The sequence below is a fragment of the Pseudophryne corroboree genome, chromosome 6, assembly GCF_028390025.1.
Source record: "Pseudophryne corroboree isolate aPseCor3 chromosome 6, aPseCor3.hap2, whole genome shotgun sequence".
NCBI classification, from domain to species: Eukaryota; Metazoa; Chordata; class Amphibia; order Anura; family Myobatrachidae; genus Pseudophryne; species Pseudophryne corroboree.
This window is the reverse complement of record NC_086449.1, coordinates 334,602,162-334,623,967: the sequence shown is the minus strand read 5'-3', so window position 1 is coordinate 334,623,967 and position 21,806 is coordinate 334,602,162.

The window sequence follows — 21,806 nt, the reverse complement described above, 5'->3', positions numbered from 1 at the left end:
TGAAAGGGGCCCCATGTTTTCACATGGGACTCCTTTCCCCGAATGCCAGAAACCCACTCTGACTTCTGTCTAAGTGGGTTTCTTCAGCCAATCGGGGAGCGCTACGTTGTAGCACCCTCCTGATCGGCTGTGTGCTCCTGTACTGACTGACAGGCAGCACGCGGCAGTGTTACAATGTAGCGCCTATGCGCTCCATTGTAACCAATGGTGGGAACTTTCTGCCCTGCGGTTGACCTAAAGTGACGTCACCGCTGAGCAGAAAGTTCCCACCATTGGTTACAATGGAGCGCATAGGCGCTACATTGTAACACTGCCGTGTGCCGCCTGTCACTCAGTACAGGAGCACACAGCCGATCAGGAGAGTGCTACAACGTAGCGCTCCCTGATTGGCTGAAGAAACCCACTTAGACATCAGTCAGAGTGGGTTTCTGGCATTCGGGGAAAGGAGTCCCATGTGAAAACATGGGGCCCCTTTCAGTTCGTGGCTCGGCTTTCCGTTTTGTTATTTTATTCAAGTACCTGGATTACAAATGGTTGCCCCGAGGACCCTGGGACCCGGGATCTGGTGAGTAGAATTTATTCAACAGGTACCCCTTGGATACTACTGGAGAAGAGGACAGACCCTCGTGTGAACATAAGGTAAGTATGTATGTATGTTTGTGTGCATGTATGTAATAAATCTTTACTTTCACGGTGTGTGTGTCTTGTCATTTTTTGGGTATTTTTTTAGTAGTAGTACTACAGGTACCAGCGGGACCGTTTTTCCGCCGCATGCTGGTACTTGTGGTTCTCCAAGTACCAGCATGCGGGGGAGGCTTGCTGGGCCTTGTAGTACTGCTACTAAAAACAATATCTTTTCATTATCACAAAAGGCTATCAGCCCCCCCATCCGCAGCCCATTGGATGGGGGGGACAGCCTCGGGCTTCACCCCTGGCCCTTGGGTGGCTGGGGGGGGGACCCCTTGATTGAAGGGGTCCCCACTCCCCCAGGGTACCCCGGCCAGGGGTGACTAGTTGGATTTTTGATGCCACGGCCGCAGGGCACTATATCAAAGTGACCCCCGGCTGTGGCATTATCTGTCCAGCTAGTGGAGCCCGGTGCTGGTTTTAAAAATACGGGGGACCCCTACTCTTTTTGTCCCCCGTATTTTTGGAACCAGGACCAGGCGCAGAGCCCGATGCTGGTTGCTTAAATATGGGGGAACCCCTGTCAATTTTTTCCCCATATTTCTGCAACCAGGATCGGCTCAAAGAGCCCGAGGCTGGTTATGCTTAGGAGGGGGGACCCCACGCAATTTTTTTTTTGGATTTTACAGTGTTTAATTTAAAAAAAAAAAAAAAATGAACCCCAGCACGGATCACACAGATCCGGCCGAGATTCATTGTAAAAAAGTCGGCAGTGTTTTGCTAATCACTGCCGTAAAAATTAAAAAAAAAAACACGAATGACATCGACATCGGAACAAAAGAAAAACCCGAATACGGCAGCTTAGTAAATCCGTCGTAACAAATTCAAAAAGTTGCAGTTTTACACTTTCGATGTCATTCGTGATTGAACTTTGACCTGAAACGGGAAAATACGAATGTTAGTAAATTTACCCCTATGTGTACATTGTGCACTATTTGGATTAAATATGTAATGTGTTTTGATGGCTCTCCATGCGTACACAAACTCTGCCGTAAATACCCATACCACGCGCCGATGCGCAGGTCTGCGGGAGCGACCATACGCAAATTGCAGATATGTGCACGCACGGCAGAACAAGTGCACGCGCAGTGGGCATGTGTGTGCAGATTGTACGTGCTGTGTGTTCTGCAATATTTTTCGACTTTGACAGTCCACCCTTTGGCAGTCACCGATAACTGCCAATATCTAATCACTAAACAGAAAAATATCAATACAATATCTACAGACGATTGGATGGTCGGAGAAGAGTTGCAAGCGGGAAATGTATGACCTAGTGGGATAGTAAAAAGCATGTATGTATGAATCCATGTCTAAGGGGCATGTATCATCGTGCCGTATATGTTTTAGATAAGCTTCGAGGTATTGCGAAGTATACATTAAATCCTTCTTATCCCGTATTAAGGGTTTGTAAGTGGGCCGACAAACACTACCAAGCTCTTTTCGGCTTCTTGTTCCAACAAATGGGGTGCACATTTAGTTGATGATACATGGAGGGGGAACATATGTGAGTGCTAGTATATGTGGATATCACCTGTCGACTATGTGTGTCATTAACTGAAGGTTGTAGAGATGAAGATAAGACACATATCTAAAAATACATTCACATAACATTTACATAAACATTCTTGGGTAGGGCTGATGTCTTTTCCGGATGGGTGTATCTAGGCAGAGGGGGAGACAAAGGAAAAACGGGTGAAAGAAACAGGCCATGGAATTCATTTGCAATCCTTATCATAACACTGTCTCTATAGATGGGTCGTAAATTGAATCTGCTGCTATAACAATGCCCTCGCTCCTTAAACTCATCAAATTTGTTCCGTGCTTGCGCCGCATCAGAATTCGAACACACCTAAATATCAAGCCAATAATTATGACGACTCCCAGGATACAAAGGAGAAACTTTCCTACACTCATAATAACATTTTGAGCCCACTCTCCTAATCCTAGGAACCAATTTCGTGGGTTCAACCATGAGACCCAGCCGGTCAGCTCATTACCCACAGCGGTTAGGGTAAGGTTGTGTCTCCTCCGGAACTCCCACTTCAACTGCAAGATATCATCCATCTTTTGTTCGATGATCTCCGTGGGGTCGTCAGTGCTGTTCGTGATATATGTACAGCACTTCACACCATATTGAGTTGCTAAAGTGACACAGTACCCACCCGTCATGGCTATGATATAATTAAGGACCATCCTGTGCTGAATCAGGTCCGTCTTGTAAGCTTGTAACTCCCTTCCCGTATACCTGAAGGTGTCGTCATACATCTCAGTGATATTATCTATCAAGTTCGCTAGCGCATGGATATACCTATAATTTATAATTCCTCTGGCAGTACGGGTGATGTCTAATGCGAGAAGGAATTAAATCCCGGTGGATTCGTGGATCAAATCAGAGGCTACGTGCTCTGTCCTCTCTATGAGGTGTCTCTTGACGATGTGTTCATAGTGAGTAGGAGTATAAGGAGCCTGAGCACTGCGGTGAACATCTTTCATCTTATCATGGGTTATGGTCATGACCTCTGGCAACACTCTTCCAACATAACACAATCCATCTGAGTTCGGGGCAAGCCACTTATACGCCTTCCTCCCACATATGAAATAGGCATCATCGGGGAGAACATAGGGGACAGAATATGACATTACCATATTACAAACTTTCCAAGTGAAAAACCCAATCCCTAGTTCTCCCATCTACTCAGTACAAGTATCAGGCTGGATGATATGAGCACAGTACCCTGGTGATACTTCTCCAACCGACATGGTCTTGCTTCCTCGAGTATACCTATACCGAAAATACCTTCCACTGTTGGCTATTTGGCATACAAGTTCAGAGTCTATGGGTATTCCTATCAGCTCTGTGCGAAAAGGCCATTGTCTGATTATTGCACGTCACTTCCCAGTTTCCCGGTTTTCGGTAATTGGAAATATTGAAACATAATAAGGATCTATCTACATGATACTGGTGGAGCTTCAAACTAGGGGGCCTAGAAATATTGAATTTCTTGTCCACCGGTCTCCCACCCCGTAATTCGAGTACCTCATCTATTGCTAAAGGGTACGATACTAATCCTGACTTGCTCTGACCTTGAGGTACTCGTGAGCACACCCAGCATTCTGTCTGGTTTAAGACCTTACCCACTAGTGAGTGGTAATCACTCAATGGATGACGGTCCATGTTGATATTAAGGCTGGACTGACATCTCTGGATGCACCCATCCTCGACTATGTTCTCACAATTCCTACAAATGCAATTTTCCTCAGCCAATAACCCTTCACAGTGCCTCCGAGCTCCCTGACTACCAGATCGCTTTCTGATACTCGCCTTTGCTCGAGTGATGTGTTGCTCTTAAGATTCTACAAATCCATCCTCGCCATCAGAACCCATTCCAGATCCTTTCTCGACCTCTCTGGGACCCTCACCGAAACAGACTGTCCTGGTCAACAACAGGATTAACAGGAAAACACGAAACGCAGTCTCTTGGGGTAGGTCCATCTTGTTAAGGGAAGAGAAGGGAAACAAGAAGGGGGAGAAAGAGAAGGAGGGTAGTGGGAGATGGAGACAATAAAAAAAAATATAAAAACTGGTGCGACAACCGCCTCTGGTCTTGTTCTCTGCGCTCAGGTGCCGTCTCAACAGTCCTGCCTCTCAGCTTTCCCGGAACAGACACTACAGTGATACGATGTTCTCTACACTCTGCTCTTTGTCACGAGTTCTCTCCGGGTCAGCGACCTTTCTGTAGGGAACATAAATCTTGCATTTCAATGTGTTTAACTGTTGTGTATTCTCAGTTGTGTGAAGTAAACCATCTGTGGAAAGTGAAAAGAGAGAGGAAATAATAAAAAAAGGAAAATTTGTCGGATTTGCGTTCACCATCAGGCTGTCACACCATCATGTATATCGCTATCTATGCACAGTCTCCCTTCACCAGTATTCCCATTCTCCACCCTTTGTACATGACCAGGCACACTGTGATAAAGCTGAATATTTATCTTACTTAAAACCCTTTAAGAGGTCAATGAACACAGTACGCTATTGGCGTATGGAATACCGTAAGGGTACGCACGTTGCGTAACAATCGCTTAGCCGTGGTCGAGACGCTCAAGCGTCACGTTCGCTCACGGCCAAGAGATCACAGGCAGGCATGCTATTGGCTGCCGACTAACGTAATGATACGCTATTTGCGTAGCGGACGCTCGGGACCACGAGGAGATCACCAGCGGCGCAGACGCTCACAATGTTAAACCTTTATAACTATACCATAAACAATGTATTTATGCAATAAACCCTTGTGTAGTGATAAGGTGAAAATGCAACACAGTGTAAGATGGTTTACACTAAAGCTGTTTGAGCGATAGAGACGCTCCTATTACCCACTGCAATATAATGAACACACACAATACCGGTCTAAGGGTCTAACGCCTTTTTAAGGAAATGAATGAACGTTCAAAAGAATAATACAATACAAGTCATACACTACCAATATAACATAGACTACCTAACCAGATAACTACACTTAAAATACAATAGCAGTACAATAACGATATAAGAGAAGCGAGAGAGAAAGAGAAGAGAGAGAGATATATGGCTCACAATAACAAGAAAGACAATATGATTGCGGAGAAAACTTACGCTCAAGGGAAACAATCGCATGCGCCTCTGGATATCCAGCTCCCGATTATCAGCAATGAGAACCGTTGAAGAGAATAGTAGAATGGGAGCTGGATCAGATCGGCTTGTCTATTTATGCACCACACACAATACAATTCAATGGTCCCTACAATCTCATTGTTCATTGGACACAGGAATTCGTCTCCGCATTATAACAAAAGGTCATAGGTTGATTCATACAGGTGGGCTGTGACTATTTCCAACTGCTCAGGTGGGTGGGAAACTAGGTTTCCCGCCGCATGGATAATAAAGTGCAAATAATAGTAAAAGTCCATAAACTTCTTATGTCCATAACTATTCGCACGAGCGATTAATCCGCTTCAAACCAACACCGGAATATTGCTAATTAAATACTCTTCCGATGGATACTAAACACCACTGTATAACCCTTGTCTGACCCTTCGTATCAAACAAAGAGGGATCTCTATGTTCATGAACATGCTACATTAACTAAACTTTCAGATTCTATCAAAGGGACCATAATCTACAAAATACATTATATGGTTAAAATATGTAACGATCGAGTCGCCCGCTAGACGCACACAAAATCTACCGTAAATGCGCATACCGTGCGCCTGCGGGTGCACGCACCAGCGGGTATGCGTACGCACGGGAGAGCGTGGGCACGCGCAGCGGGGACACGCATGAGGTGCAAATATGGTAGTGTGCATCATGATATTTTTCTGACTTTGACAGTCCACCCTTTGGCAGTCACCAATAACTGCCACTTCCTAAAACATTTCAAAAAGAGAAAAATATATGTCATGTGTAAATATTTCTATGGTTGGGTAGGGGAGGAGAGGAGAAGGTGAGAAAAGGGTATGACCTAGTGAGATAGCAGAAGCATGTGTGTATGAATCCATGTTTGGGGGGTCATGTATCATCGTGCCGTACGTGTCTTAAATCAAGCTTCGAGGTATTGCGAAGTATACATTTGAATTCCTTCTTATCCCGTATTAAGGGTCTGTGGATGGGCTGTCAAACTTTACCGAGCTCTCTTCGACTTTTGGTTGCAACAAAATGGGGGAGCACATTTTAGTTGATGATACATGAATGGGGGAATATGTGAATGCTGATATCTGTGCCGGTATTCCCTATCGACTATGTGTGTGTTTTACCTGAAGGTTGTAGAGATGAAGATAAGAAACAATTATGGTAAATGCAGTGGTATTCTATGTCAGGTTAATGAACATTTGTCGGTTGAAGTCTTGTCTGGTGTCTGTTGAATGCAGTCTTCTTTGGGCTTTTGCCAAAAAGTGCGGGCAAAAAGCTTTGTCAATGTCCATAGACTTACAAAAGTGTTGGGCTAGCGTAAATTTAAAATTTCTAGGGAAACTGGGGGTCTATGGCATAGTTCATCAATTATCTGTGTACAAGGTTGTCAAAACTTCTTCTTTAATCCATCTGTTGTCTGTATACAGGATCGCCAAATTCCTCTTCCAAGTGGGTCTTTTTACCTTGGAGAAAAACGAGAAACAGGTGAAAGAAACGGACCGCAGAATCACATTTTCATCACATCATTGTCTCTATCGTTGGGTCATAAATCAAATCCATTGGAATTTTAATGTCCTCACTCCTTAAACTCATCACCCTAGTACTTCGTTTACACTTCGTTAAAGCCTGAACGCATCTAAATATCAAGCCAATCGATATGACAACACCTAGGATACATAGAAGAAACTTCCCTACATCCATTATGACTCCTTGAGCCCATTCTCCTAAACCAGAGAACCAATTTCGCGGGTTCAACCATGACACCCAACCGGTCAGCTCATTACCCACAGCAGCAAGGGTGAGATTATGTCTCCTGCGAAATTCCCATTTTAATTGGAGAATGTCGTCCATCTTTTGGTCTATGACCTCGACCGGATCCTCGGTGCTATTCGTAATATAAGTGCAGCATTTTACGCCGTACTGCGTTGCCAGTGTGACACAATATCCGCCTGTTACTGCTGTGAGGTAATTAAGAACCATCCTATGCTGAACCAGTTCTGTTTTATAAGCTTGAAGCTCCCTTCCGGTATACCTAAAAGTGTCGTCATACATTTCAGTGATATTGTCTAATAAATGTGCAAGCGCTGATATGTATTTATAATTCAACACTCCTCTGGCGGTGCGAGTGATGTCTAACGCGAGTAGAACCTGAATCCCGGTGGATTCATGGATCATGTCAGAGGCCGGATGCTCTGTTCTTTCTATTAGATGACGTTTAACGATGTGCTCGTAATGAGTATGAGTATAAGGAGCTTGGGCAACACGGTGAATATCTTTCATTTTAGTATGTGATACAGTCATTACCTCAGGCAGTACCTTTCCAATATAACATAATCCTTCTGAGTTTGGGGTAAGCCACATATGAAATATGTATCATCGGGGAGAACATATGGGACGGAGTAGGACATAACCATATTACACATTTTCCATATAAAATTTCCTAGCCCTAATTCTGCCATCTGTTTAATACACGTATCAGTTTGTACGATATGTGCACAGTATCCTGGTGATACCTCTCCAATTTTCATGGTCTTACTTCCTAGGGTATACCTATATCGGAAAGATTTTCCACTACCGGCTATGTGGCGTATAAGCTCTGTATCTGTTGGCAATTCGTCTGCTCTATGTGAGAATGTCATGGTCTTGTTATTCCATGACACTTCCCAATTTCCCGGCTTTCGGGGATTGGAAATGTTATAGCACACTAAAGACCTATCCACATGGTATTGGTGGAGCTTTAAACTAGGAGGACTAGAGATACTAAACCTCTTGTCCACCGGCCTCCCACCACATAACTCAAGTACCTCCCCTATCGTTAAAGGAAGTGGTACTAGCCCTGATTTGCTATGGCCCTGAGGTACTTGAGAGCATACCCAACAGTCTGTCTGATTTAGTACTTTACCCACTAAGGAGTGATAGTCACTCAATGGATGCCTGTCCATATGGATATTAAAACTGGATTGGCATCTCTTGATGCATCCATCCTCAATTATATTGTCACAATGCCTACAGATACAGTTTTCTTCAGCTAACAATCCTTCACAATTCCTTCTATGGTCAATGCTATCGGATCATTTTCTGATACTCGCCTTTGCTTGTTGATTATGTTGTTCTTGGAAAACTACGCCTCCATCTTTGTCATCAGAACCCATTCCAGAACCTCTCTCGACCTCCATGGTACTCTCGCCGGAACAGACTGCTCTGGTCAACATCATGGTCAACAGGAAAATCCGGATCACAGTCTCTTGGGGCAAGTCCATCTTAGAGGAGGAAATGGAGAAGAATGAGAATGGGGAAAGAAATACTTGAGGGAGATGGGATGGGAAGTGGAGAAAAACAATAAAAGGGAACAGGGGATCGACAACTGCTTCCGATCTTATGATTTTTCAAAGCTCAGGTGCCGCCTCAGTCCTCCTGAAACAGACACTCCAGTGATACCACTTCCTCTACCGTCTGTTCTTTATCACGGGACCTCTCTGGATCAGCAACCTTCTTACAATGGGACGAATGAACCCAAGTCTCTCTCTCGGCAACCTTCAATGCTGTCGTGCTAATCAATAAGACTTGGTATGGTCCTTCCCATCTGTCAATAAGGCAACCTGAGCGTAGAAAATTCCGTATCATTACATAATCCCCAGGTTCAATGTCATGACAATTACTATCTGGCAAATCAGGAATCACTAACTTCAGATTGTCATTTTGATTCCTTAGCTGTCTACTCATGTTAACCAGGTATTTTACAGTCACTTCATTGTTACACTTCAAATCATCCTGAGGGTTAATCATAACATGTGGTTGTCGACCAAACAAGATTTCGAAGGGGGACAGATTAAGAGGGGACCTGGGAGTGGTTCTGATGCTGTATAATACAAGGGGTAAAGCTTCTGGCCATGTCAATCCTGTTTCTGCCATAACTTTGCTTAATTTATTTTTAATAGTGCTGTTCACTCTTTCCACCTTCGCACTCGCCTGGGGGCGATATGGAGTGTGCAGCTTACTATCAATTCCCATCAACTTACACATTCCTTGAAAAACATCACCTGTAAAATGGGTACCCCTATCACTTTCAATTATTCTAGGGATACCATATCTACACACAAATTCCTGCACAATTTTCTTAGCAGTAAACATAGCGGTATTTGTGGCCGCCGGAAATGCTTCGACCCAATTTGAGAACACATCTATACAAACAAGTACATATTTCAAATTTCGACAAGGGGGTAATTGAATAAAGTCAATCTGTATTACCTGAAAAGGGCCGCCTGTAGGTGGGATATGAGATGGTTCTGTTGGTATTGCCTTTCCGATATTCTTCCTCAAACAGGTAAGGCATGACATTGCTCTCTCACCTGCGTGAGATGAAAATCCTGGGGCGCACCAATATGCTCTTACCAACTTACACATTCCCTCCTTGCCCAGATGAGTCAGCCCGTGTGCTGCCTCAGCTAAACATGGAAGATATGCTCTAGGGGCCACTGGTTTACCTTGTCCATCCGCCCAGAGTCCTGAGGACTCCTGGCCATATCCTTTTGCCTTCCAGACTGCCTTTTCCTGTGTGGAACACAAATTTTGCATTTCACACAACTTCTGTGTGTTGATGGTATTAAATACCATCAGTTGTGTGGTGTCTGTCTGTCTGGGGGTACCGGCTGCTAACTTAGCAGCTTCGTCTGCTCGGCTGTTACCAAGTGATACTGGGTCCTGGCTATATGTGTGTGCTTTACACTTGATAACAGCCACTCTGTCGGGTTCCTGTATCGCTGTTAGAAGCCTTTTGATGTGAGCTGCATGCGCTATCGTCATGAAATTTCTGAGGCGCCATAGGGCTCCGAAATCATGGACTACCCCGAAGGCGTATCTAGAATCGGTGTAGATATTGGCTGACTTTCCCTTAGCCAATTCACATGCTCTGGTTAGGGCAACCAGTTCAGCAACCTGGGCCGAGTGAGGTGGGCCTAGCGGTTCTGCTTCTATGGTGCCTTGGTCATCTACGACTGCGTATCCAGTACACAAGTCTCCCGAGTCTGACTGTCTGTGACAACTACCGTCAGTGTAGAAAGTAAAATCTACATCTTCCAGTGGGTTGTCACTGATGTCAGGCCTTGCCGTGAAATTTTGGGTCAAATATTCCATACAATCATGTGTGTCATCCTTTGTATTAAATCCTCCTTCCCCACCACTCTCATCCTCCACCCTTTGTGCCTGTCCAGGCACACCTGGGAGATATGTTGCAGGATTTAATGCACTGCATCTCCTTATGGTGATGTTTACGGGGGCCATTAGTGCCAATTCCCATCTTGTAAACCGCGCTGATGAGACGTGCCTGGTTTGGGCAGAATTTAGCAAGGCTGACACTGCATGTGGTGTATGAATTGTGAGGTTGTGACCTAGCACTACATCTTCGCTTTTCGTTACTAGCAATGCTATTGCAGCAACGCTTCGCAAGCATGTGGGGAGGGATCGCGCTACCGTATCTAGCTGAGCGCTGTAGTATGCTACCGGCCTGCTGGCATCACCGTGCTTTTGGGTTAGGACGCCTGCCGCGCAACCAGCACTTTCTGTTCCGTACAGCTCAAAGGGTTTCCCATAGTCTGGCATACCTAATGCTGGCGCCTGCGTTAGGCACTGTTTAAGTCCCTCAAATGCCATCTCGGATTCGTCTGTATGCGAAATCCGATCAGGTTTGTTTGATGAGACCATCTCCTGCAAAGGTAATGCTAGAATGGAAAATCCTGGGATCCAGTTACGGCAATACCCACACATTCCTAAAAACGTTTTGATCTGTTGCTGGGTTTGTGGCAGAGTCATGTCTCTAATTGCTTGAATTCTATCAGCGGTCAGGTGTCTCAGTCCTTGTGTTAGACAGTGTCCTAAATATTTTACTTTAGTCTGGCATAATTGCAACTTGTCTTTGGAAACCTTGTGTCCTGTGTCTGAAAGATGAAACAGGAGCTGTTTCGTATCTTTCAGGGATGCTTCCAATGAATCTGAACACAGTAGTAAATCATCCACGTACTGTATCAATATTGATCCACTCTCTGGTTGGAAAGACTGTAAACAATCATGCAAAGCCTGGGAAAATATACTTGGACTGTCTATGAAACCTTGTGGTAGTCGAGTCCATGTGTATTGGACTCCTCTGTATGTAAATGCAAACAAATATTGGCTGTCAGGATGCAGGGGTACCGAAAAGAAAGCGGAGCAGAGGTCAATAACAGTGAAAAATTTCGCAGTGGGAGGGATCTGCATAAGGATGACAGCTGGATTTGGCACTACGGGGAATTGACTCTCAACTATTTTGTTAATCCCCCTTAGATCCTGCACTAGCCTGTAACCCCTCCCCCCACTCTTTTTCACAGGGAAGATGGGACTATTGGCAGTGCTGGATGTTCTTACCAAAATGCCCTGTTGTAGCAAGCGCTCTATTACTGGGTAAACTCCTAACTCCACCTCTGGCTTCAGAGGGTATTGTGGGATTTTTGGAGCTATCCTACCATCTTTTACTTGCACAACTACTGGAGCTACGTTTGCCATTAATCCAGTGTCTTGTCCATCTTTAGTCCACAGTGACTCTGGTATTTGGGATGTCATTTCTTCTACTTGGGATGGAGTCCTATTTGTCATAACGGTATGTGTCATTAATTTTGATGGGGAGTCTAACATGTCTCGCACTTCCTGAGCGTGATTCTCAGGTATGTCTAAGAATACACCTTCAGGAGTACAATAAATGACACACCCCATTTTACACAATAAATCTCTTCCCAGGAGATTAGTCGGTGCCGATGCCGCCAGCAAAAAGGAATGCTTGGTATGCAAAGGCCCTATTGTAATCTCTGCTGGTTTGCTAACAGGGTAGTGCTGGACTACTCCCGTTACTCCCATGGCTGGAATTGTCTTACCAGTGGTTCTCATGCCCACTGTCGAATTTATCACTGATTTGGCCGCCCCCGTATCTACAAGGAAATTTAATGTTTTACCAGCTACATCAATTGCAATCTCGGGTTCACTTCCAAGACTTGCAATCAATTTTACTGGCTGCAGATTACAGGTGTGGCCACGCCCCTATTGGGTATGGTGACCTCCCTGAATTCCGCTGGCAGCGACTACTTGAGAGGGAGTTAACTGGGAACTACCAGAGGCTTGCCAGTCTCTGTTCGGGGGGTATCTTTTTGTTTCCCCTGCATGTGGCTCATAACTCCGTTTCTGCGGACCCTGATCCCAATGTCGTGTGTCATGTCGTTGTCTAGGGGGTTGATAAGACTTTTGTGTGTTTCTCGATTTACAGTCTCGTGCAAAGTGTCCCTCTCTATGACAGGAATAACAGGTTACCACATTTGACTTACCCATAGGGTTTGGTGATCTATACAAAGGCTGCCTTGTGGTCAGGGCCTGTATACTTACGGCCATTAACTTATCACCTTGTAATTCCCTGTGTCTGGTGATATTCCGATCGTGATCAACAGCTGCCTCTCTCAAAGTAGCCACCGACAGACCTCGCCAACATGGTTGCGTGGTCTGTACCCTTGTCTTTAATGCTTCTTTTAAACCATCCATTAGCACAGATACTGCTACTTCTCTATGATTTATGTTTGTTTTAATGTCTTCTATGCCTGTGTATTTAGCCATTTCTAGTAATGCCCTGTGAAAATATTCTGAAGCTGTCTCTGACTCTTTTTGTTTAATGGAGAAAATTTTGTTCCATTTAACTACAGCTGGAAAATACTCTTTTAATTGTAAATTTATTCTTTTTACATTGTCTTGGTTGTACACATCCGTAAGGGGTACATCCTGGTCCAATCCACAGTCAGCTAAAAATTGAGCTGAGTCGACATTGGAGGGTAAACATGCCCTCAGCAATATCTGCCAGTCTTTGTTATTGGGCTCTACAGTGTTCCCTAGGTCTCTGATGTATTTCTGACTAGCAACTAGATCTTTTCTAGGATCAGGGAATTCAGACACTATGGTTCTTAATTCCATTCGGGAAAACGGGCAGTGCATGGCAATGTTCCTGACAGGAGTGATTCCTGTAGTGTCAGTTTTCCCATTTGGCACTGCTATTACCCTAACGGGATTAAGTCTACTAACATCCTTCTGAATAGATTCTACAGCTTGTGGTGAAATGGTTTCCGCATAGTGTATGGTGCCGTACTTACCCGTTGATACGACCTCACCTGTCCCTCCGCTAGGGGCCTTTGAAACTAATCTTACGGGTTGGGCTGTGCCCACTGCTGTTTCTGATATGGTGGCTGCTAGAGAGAGCGCTGATATTGTTGTCGATTCGTCCTCTTGATCACACTCCTGGGGAAAGTTTAAAACAGGGTACAACTTGCACGGGTTAATATTTGCATTAGTTAACTTATTAACATTATCTTTAACATTTATACAGTTGCTAAGTGTTTGTTTGTTACACCCTAATGCTTCATTCTCCGCAACCAATTTCTCTCCTGATATATATGGTGGCGGCGGTGCCGTGGCTATCAGTTTCTTGATAGGGTTAGATCCCGCCGCCTGAGCCAATCCTCTCTGTATTTCACCCTCCTGTTGCCATAACTGTAAATAATCATAATGTTTGATCCGTCTCTTTGTTGATTTAATGAGACATATCCTTCTCCTTAGATTTAGTAACACATCTGGGCTAAAGCTGCCTACTCTTGGGAACTTCTCCCCGTCATGTACAGTCATTCTTTCCCATTCATCACATAAAACCTCTGTGTGTGAACCGTATTTTTCACACATTACATACCTTGCCGACCCGATTGGTCGGTTTACTAAATCAACCCGAACCGAGGTTGATCGCCCCCTACCTGAACAACTGGCCCCCATAACTTGCAGGTGTTGCTTTCACTACCTCTGACCTTAATCAGGGTCTTCAGCGAACCCTTACAAAAACCAAGATGTTCAGGATAGGCCGACGGTGGCGGTTTACCGAGTACCCCACTCACTCGCCCACGCCGACCAATACGCCCACACACTGCCTTAGCGCTGGCGTACTCGACCCAGGGCCCCTGCGACCTGAACCGCTATTTACTGGAACATGTGAGGGTGATCCGCAGAGCACTTACTCTTTCCAGTAACTATTGGTTGCTGGATAGTTCCTGAGTGACCAGCGAACCTCCCTTAAAATAAAAAAAAATTACACAAATCACGTTAGAATGTACAAATAGCGTTTATGATCCCTTTCGTACGCAAATGGTACTGGGTCAAATTACTAACTAATGCACACAATTACGTGCGGTACAATCAGTCTGCACATAAGCAACTAATCTTATGTGCGGAGCGACCAGTGGAATCGAAAATTGCGGCTGCGAATTCCTTCAGCATGAGCTTTAATGGCCTATATGGGTTCTGCACCAACCCCCTGGGTTGTGCTCTTTAATTTATAGCGGACTTCCTTGTCTGCTGTACCTGGACCTCCTGGTCAATTCTGGACCTCCTGGTCTGTGCTACAGTAGACCTCCTGGTCTGCTATACTCTAATGCTCAGATTTTTTTATGTTTAACAAGGGATGCCTCCCTAGCCACCATGCACGTCACTTACATGTATGTACCTCACGAGAACTCGACTTCTTGTGGTTCAACCTCAAAAAAAATTGTAGAAACTTATATATGCAAACACTCACTCACCACATGTACACTTTACTTTTGTTTCTATTTCTATTTCTGCGCAGAAATTTCTTTCCTTTAGACCAGATGAGTCGTAAATTTAGAGAAGGATCTATTAATTTAAATTTCAGACACTAAAATTGACTTGCGCTATTTATCGCGTTGCCACCTTTTCGCCTGTTAAAAATAACACTATCGTGTGATTTGTTACGTGGGCGTACCCAGACGCTCCGTTGCGTAATATGCGCTGCGTGCGTCGGCCTTTGGGTTGCGTGCGCGAGTCTCAGTCTTTTGTTAGAGACACGTGTACGCAAGGCAGATATCCACCGTAACACAATTAACACGTTTATCAATGTAGGTGATCCTCGATCATCTACCGAGCACCACACAAGTCTCTCCTTGTATCTTAGGCAAAGCTGTGTGCGTGCTTTACAAATTACCCCTTAAATGTATTACCTTTACTCTTTAACTACTGATAGCAACAAATCTTTCTTAGCCCGTTAACAATTGTGAAATGGCAAACAGGAGAGTGATATGAAAATACACGAATGAAAAGAAATGCAGATATATGCGTGCGCGCGTACGCAAGACAGAAATAAACAGTTTTAAAAGACACTAGCGTGTTGTTCCTACCTCCGGTTCCGGATTCCTTCAGCACCCTTTACTAAGCGAGGCAGACGCTTATCCAGACAGCACTACGAGGAATATGACCTCCCGCCCTTTGCTGATGGATAATGTCTGCTGAAATTACCTAGTGCAGATATGTGAAGGACGGACGAGCCGCCAATTGATAAAGCTGAATATTTATCTTACTTAAAACCCTTTAAGAGGTCAATGAACACAGTACGCTATTGGCGTATGGAATACCGTAAGGGTACGCACGTTGCGTAACAATCGCTTAGCCGTGGTCGAGACGCTCAAGCGTCACGTTCGCTCACGGCCAAGAGATCACAGGCAGGCACGCTATTGGCTGCCGACTAACGTAATGATACGCTATTTGCGTAGCGGACGCTCGGGACCACGAGGAGATCACCAGCGGCGCAGACGCTCACAATGTTAAACCTTTATAACTATACCATAAACAATGTATTTATGCAATAAACCCTTGTGTAGTGATAAGGTGAAAATGCAACACAGTGTAAGATGGTTTACACTAAAGCTGTTTGAGCGATAGAGACGCTCCTATTACCCACTGCAATATAATGAACACACACAATACCGGTCTAAGGGTCTAACGCCTTTTTAAGGAAATGAATGAACGTTCAAAAGAATAATACAATACAAGTCATACACTACCAATATAACATAGACTACCTAACCAGATAACTACACTTAAAATACAATAGCAGTACAATAACGATATAAGAGAAGCGAGAGAGAAAGAGAAGAGAGAGAGAGAGATATATGGCTCACAATAACAAGAAAGACAATATGATTGCGGAGAAAACTTACGCTCAAGGGAAACAATCGCATGCGCCTCTGGATATCCAGCTCCCGATTATCAGCAATGAGAACCGTTGAAGAGAATAGTAGAATGGGAGCTGGATCAGATCGGCTTGTCTATTTATGCACCACACACAATACAATTCAATGGTCCCTACAATCTCATTGTTCATTGGACACAGGAATTCGTCTCCGCATTATAACAAAAGGTCATAGGTTGATTCATACAGGTGGGCTGTGACTATTTCCAACTGCTCAGGTGGGTGGGAAACTAGGTTTCCCGCCGCATGGATAATAAAGTGCAAATAATAGTAAAAGTCCATAAACTTCTTATGTCCATAACTATTCGCACGAGCGATTAATCCGCTTCAAACCAACACCGGAATATTGCTAATTAAATACTCTTCCGATGGATACTAAACACCACTGTATAACCCTTGTCTGACCCTTCGTATCAAACAAAGAGGGATCTCTATGTTCATGAACATGCTACATTAACTAAACTTTCAGATTCTATCAAAGGGACCATAATCTACAAAATACATTATATGGTTAAAATATGTAACGATCGAGTCGCCCGCTAGACGCACACAAAATCTACCGTAAATGCGCATACCGTGCGCCTGCGGGTGCACGCACCAGCGGGTATGCGTACGCACGGGAGAGCGTGGGCACGCGCAGCGGGGACACGCATGAGGTGCAACTATGGTAGTGTGCATCATGATATTTTTCTGACTTTGACAACTGATACTGGTGTCCCTATGCTGGTGAGATATACTGGATTTGGGTAGAGCTCTGGAAGACCGAGTAGGCATGTGGCGTTTGAACTATAATCCTGTCAGTGAACGTAAGAAATGAAGGGGGAGCTTTGAAACCAAATCACATAGAGTTTAGTAACAGGTAAGTTTGTAAAGGCAAAGAAGATTTTACAAAGTTTGACATATGGAATGGGCACTACGGGGAATGATTCCCTAATCGGTCTCTTCCCCTTAAAAAAAAATTCTTATGTGTGTTATATCTCTACTGGGACTATCCCAGCCATCAATCCAGTGTCCTGCCCATTCTAAGTTCATAGGGAACCCGGTATCTTTGAGATAATTTCCTCTACCTGTGATGGACATGCATCTAAAACAGTGAAATGCAACATTAGTCTTCGTGGGTATCTAACATATTTTGTGCTTCCTGTGTGGGAGCACTCTATATGTATACCATCTCTAACAAAACTCCTGTTAAGTTACTTAGAGGTCACTTCTGCTAGAGAGGGAAGCAGAAGTTTAGAGGCCTCCTCCTAACCCCAGTAGGTTCTGTCAAAAGGGTAAAGTTGCATTTATTCTGTTCTTCCCATTAACCGAATCTGTGTTCTTCTATACTGTATCGTGATTCCTTACTATATGTCCCTTGATCCCGTCTATGTGTTTAATAACATGGCTTGTTTTTTTCTGTCTAGGGGTCTATTTTGACTATGTGTTCTACCAATCCTACAGTCTTTGGCAAAATGCCCTTCCTTCCTACAAACGTAGCATGTTGTAGGTCTTTTCCAAACAGCAGGGGTCTGGGTTTTAGGCTAATGAGACTTTGGTGTAAGAGCCTGTATACTTTCAATCCTCAGCCTCTCCTCCCGTTGTTTTCTACGTCTAACAATATTCTTGTGGTGTACAATTGCGCACTCTCTAAGGCAAGCTACTGTGACCCCTCTCCAATTGGGCAAAGATGTTTGTACTCTGTCCCTTACTGTCTTATCGAGTCCGTCCATTAGCACAGAGACAGCCACCTCCCTGTAATTCGTATCGTTCCCTGTATCTGATACCCCAATGTATCTATCCATTATTTGCAGGACCCGATGGAAATATTCAGATGTCATTTCATTTTCCCTCTGCTTTATGGAGAAAATTCTTCTCCGCTTAACAGTTGTGGGGAAATACAACTCTAGTTGCCTGTTAATTTGCTCTAAGTTCTCCTGATTGTGTTTGTCAGTCATAAGACTATCCGACTCTAATCTACAATCAGTGATACATTTTTGGGTGTCAATATTAGGGGGTAGGCACGCTTTCAAAAATATCCGCCAATGTTGGTTTGTCGGTTCATACGCATTACCCAGATCTCTGATAAATTTCTGACATCTGGCTAAATGCTTCCGAGGGTCGGGGAATTCTGAAATGATTGATCGCAGCTCATCTCTGGGCCACGGGCAATACATTGCATTATTCCTGGTGAGGACTACTCCCTGACTATCGGTTCCCCCATTGGGAGTTACTATTTCCAAGACAGGGTGTAATCCTACCGTTCCGTTCCTAATCGGTTTATTGTGTGGTGTTGTTGTCTCTGTGCAATCAACTGTCTCACACTTACCGGTAGCTGTGACCTCATCAGTTCCTTCATTGGGGAATATTGTTACTGCACTACCTGGTTGGACAGGCCCCACCTGATTGTCCTGCAAAGTGACTGCTTGGAGGAGAGCTGCGATTTGGCTGGATCCTTCATCTTCCTGTGACCTATAACCTTGAAAAGACTTCAAAACAGGATACATCTTGCAAAAATTAGGGTTAATACATTGTTTTTGCATACTACTATCGTTTACGGATATATCATTGACTGTAGCCATCTCTTCCCCTTCGACCTGTGTCGACACTGGTGTGTTTGTGTTCTCATTCCCGCTAGGTCTTGAACCTGTTTTGCGAATTTGTTCTCTTTGCATATCCCCCTCCTGTTGCCATAATTTTAAACAATCATTATGTCTAATCCTTTGTTTTCTGGATTTTTGAAGACATATTTTACTGCTTACATTCTGCAGTACCTCTGGTTCAAAGCTGCCCACCTTAGGGAATGGTTCCCTATCTTTGTCAGTCACACGTTCCCATTCAGACAAAAAGTCTTTAATACTTTTTCCTTTAAACTCCGCTGACCCCATGCGCCGCGGCTCTACAACCTGAACCCTGGTTAAACGTCCCTTACTTGAGCAACTGGCTCCCAGAATTGTGGGCCTTTTCCCACAAACACCAAAATACTCAATATAAGGCAACGGTGAAAGTTCTACGAGCGCTCTTCACCCGCTCACCGCCCACGTTGGCCAGTACTACCATACACTGTCGATAGCGAAGGCAATGTACCCAACTTAGGGCCCTATGTGACCTATATTTACTGGAAGTTTTTAGGAATAACTTACCCTTTCCAGTAAAGTATCGGCCGTTGGAGATCTTCCTGAGAGAGACCAGCGAAAACTCCCTATGCACTTTATTATACACAAATCACGCTTGCGTATGCTCTATACAGCGATGATGATACCGCGATTTTACGCAAAAGCTCGTAAAAAGGATATCACGTTGCGCTATATATCGCACCCACAAACGCGCGGTCCAATCGCACAGCGTATAGGTACTTGTTACTTATCTGCAGTACGACCACTGGAATCGATTTTCAGGCTGCGAAACCTCAGCCGGAGCGTATAAAAAAAAAACTATATGGGTCACAACACTTCACAATTCCCTACCACGCTCCTGTAAGTCTCCTCACGACTTACGTATTAAACCTTATATTAACGTGAGTCAGCCGTCTCACGCCACCAAGTCTCCACTCACTTGATGTACCACACACTGAGATTGCAAATTCCGGGGTTTAAATTTCCACTCGCTCCTACGTTCGCTCACTCAATTACACTTTGGTTTTTCTGTACAGAAAATTATCATTCACTCAGACAAGCAGCTTTACTCCCAGAGGCAATACAGTAAACAAGAGTTTTATACTAAACTTTGGAAAACTGGGCAATCTTGTGTTATTGTAGCGTGGCTACTGTCCCACCTTTAAACTAAACAAACTATCGTGTGGTTTTATTATGCACACACAACGCTACGCAAGCTTGCGTAATTACGCAACCGTGCGTACCTCTATGCCACGTGTGCGGCCTTGCGCTACGCGCACGTTTTGTGTACGCTGTCCTCGCGTTCCGTACCACGTGTACCAATGTGCGGACGCAATAAAACAGCTCACACAATTTCTATAAATGTGAGCAATATTAACTATAATCACTCACTTAACACGCCACACAGTTTCTTTTCTGTATAAACCCTTATAACTAAGCCAGACTGCGTTTGTGTTTTACACTTACTTCCTTAATATTTATGTTATGAATCCAGTAATCTGAATGTTATGGCAACAATGTGGGAGAGTATGCACAGGGTATGGGTGTACGCTTTTGTTGTGTACGCATTTGGCGCCAAAAATAAATTCACAGATTTTAAATAGCTTTTTTCCTGCTTACCTTACGAGTTCTTACCAGCATCCCTACAAACCATACAGAGCAGACACCATCTAATCAGCAATTAAGTAGGGTTTTCAGTGTATCCACCGACCAAGAAAAGGATACGTAGGATCCCTGTCCACCCTTATGCTGATAGATTATGTCTGCTTGTGACCTGTTAAGCAGTAAAAATGTGGAAAATCGGACGATGCCCCCAATTGATAAAGCTGATTATCTTTACAGGAATGAAAGCTATACCTTAAACACACCTTAAATACACTTTAAACCTTTAGCCGCTGCGGCCGCTATACTTAATTCACACTACGCACCTTTTACGCTATTAGCGTAAAAGGGTTCCGTAGTGTACGGACTTTGCGTACACACGCCGCGCTGACGGTACAAAGTACTCGCAGCGCATACACACCCAGAGATACACTTTAAACCTTCTACAGCAATGCTATGCAATAATAGTACACTTTAAACCTTAGCAGGGCAATGAGGACACCACACCAATTGTGATTTTACCGCTGGGTTCCGACACCACAGTGGATTATTTCTGAAAGGGGGTTTACAATACAAATTATACACTACAATACAAAACAATATATAACAGAATAATGGCTACAGTCAATGTACATACGTGAGTGGATTCGCTTGCGCAACCCGGCCGGTCCCCTGTCATCTGATATATAACTTTGTGAGTCTTGTGTGTGGCCAGGCTGCAGCAGGCTTTATTTATACAATTCTTCCAAAAGCAATACAATAGATACTGTAATCCCTTTGTCCATTGGACACAGGAATGCACCTTTACAGTACAGGAGAGGTCATAGGTTGATTTGAAAAGGTAGGAGATGTCTTTCTCAACTGCTGTGGTGGGTGGTCTCCTCTGGATTCCCGCCGCATACATAATATACAGTAAATACAGTTTATATCTATATTCTGCTTCTGCACATAACTATCCGCAGGAACATGCAATCTTCCGCAGACCAACACCGGAATGTTACCCTTAAAATACTCTACAGCTGGATACCAAATACCACCTTATAACCTTAGTCTGTCCCCTCTTATCCTGTAAAGGTGAATCCCTTTGTTCTGCAACCATTTAAACAGCTATAACTTTCTGATGTGGTGTAAGGAGACTATGTGTACATTGTGCACTATTTGGATTAAATATGTA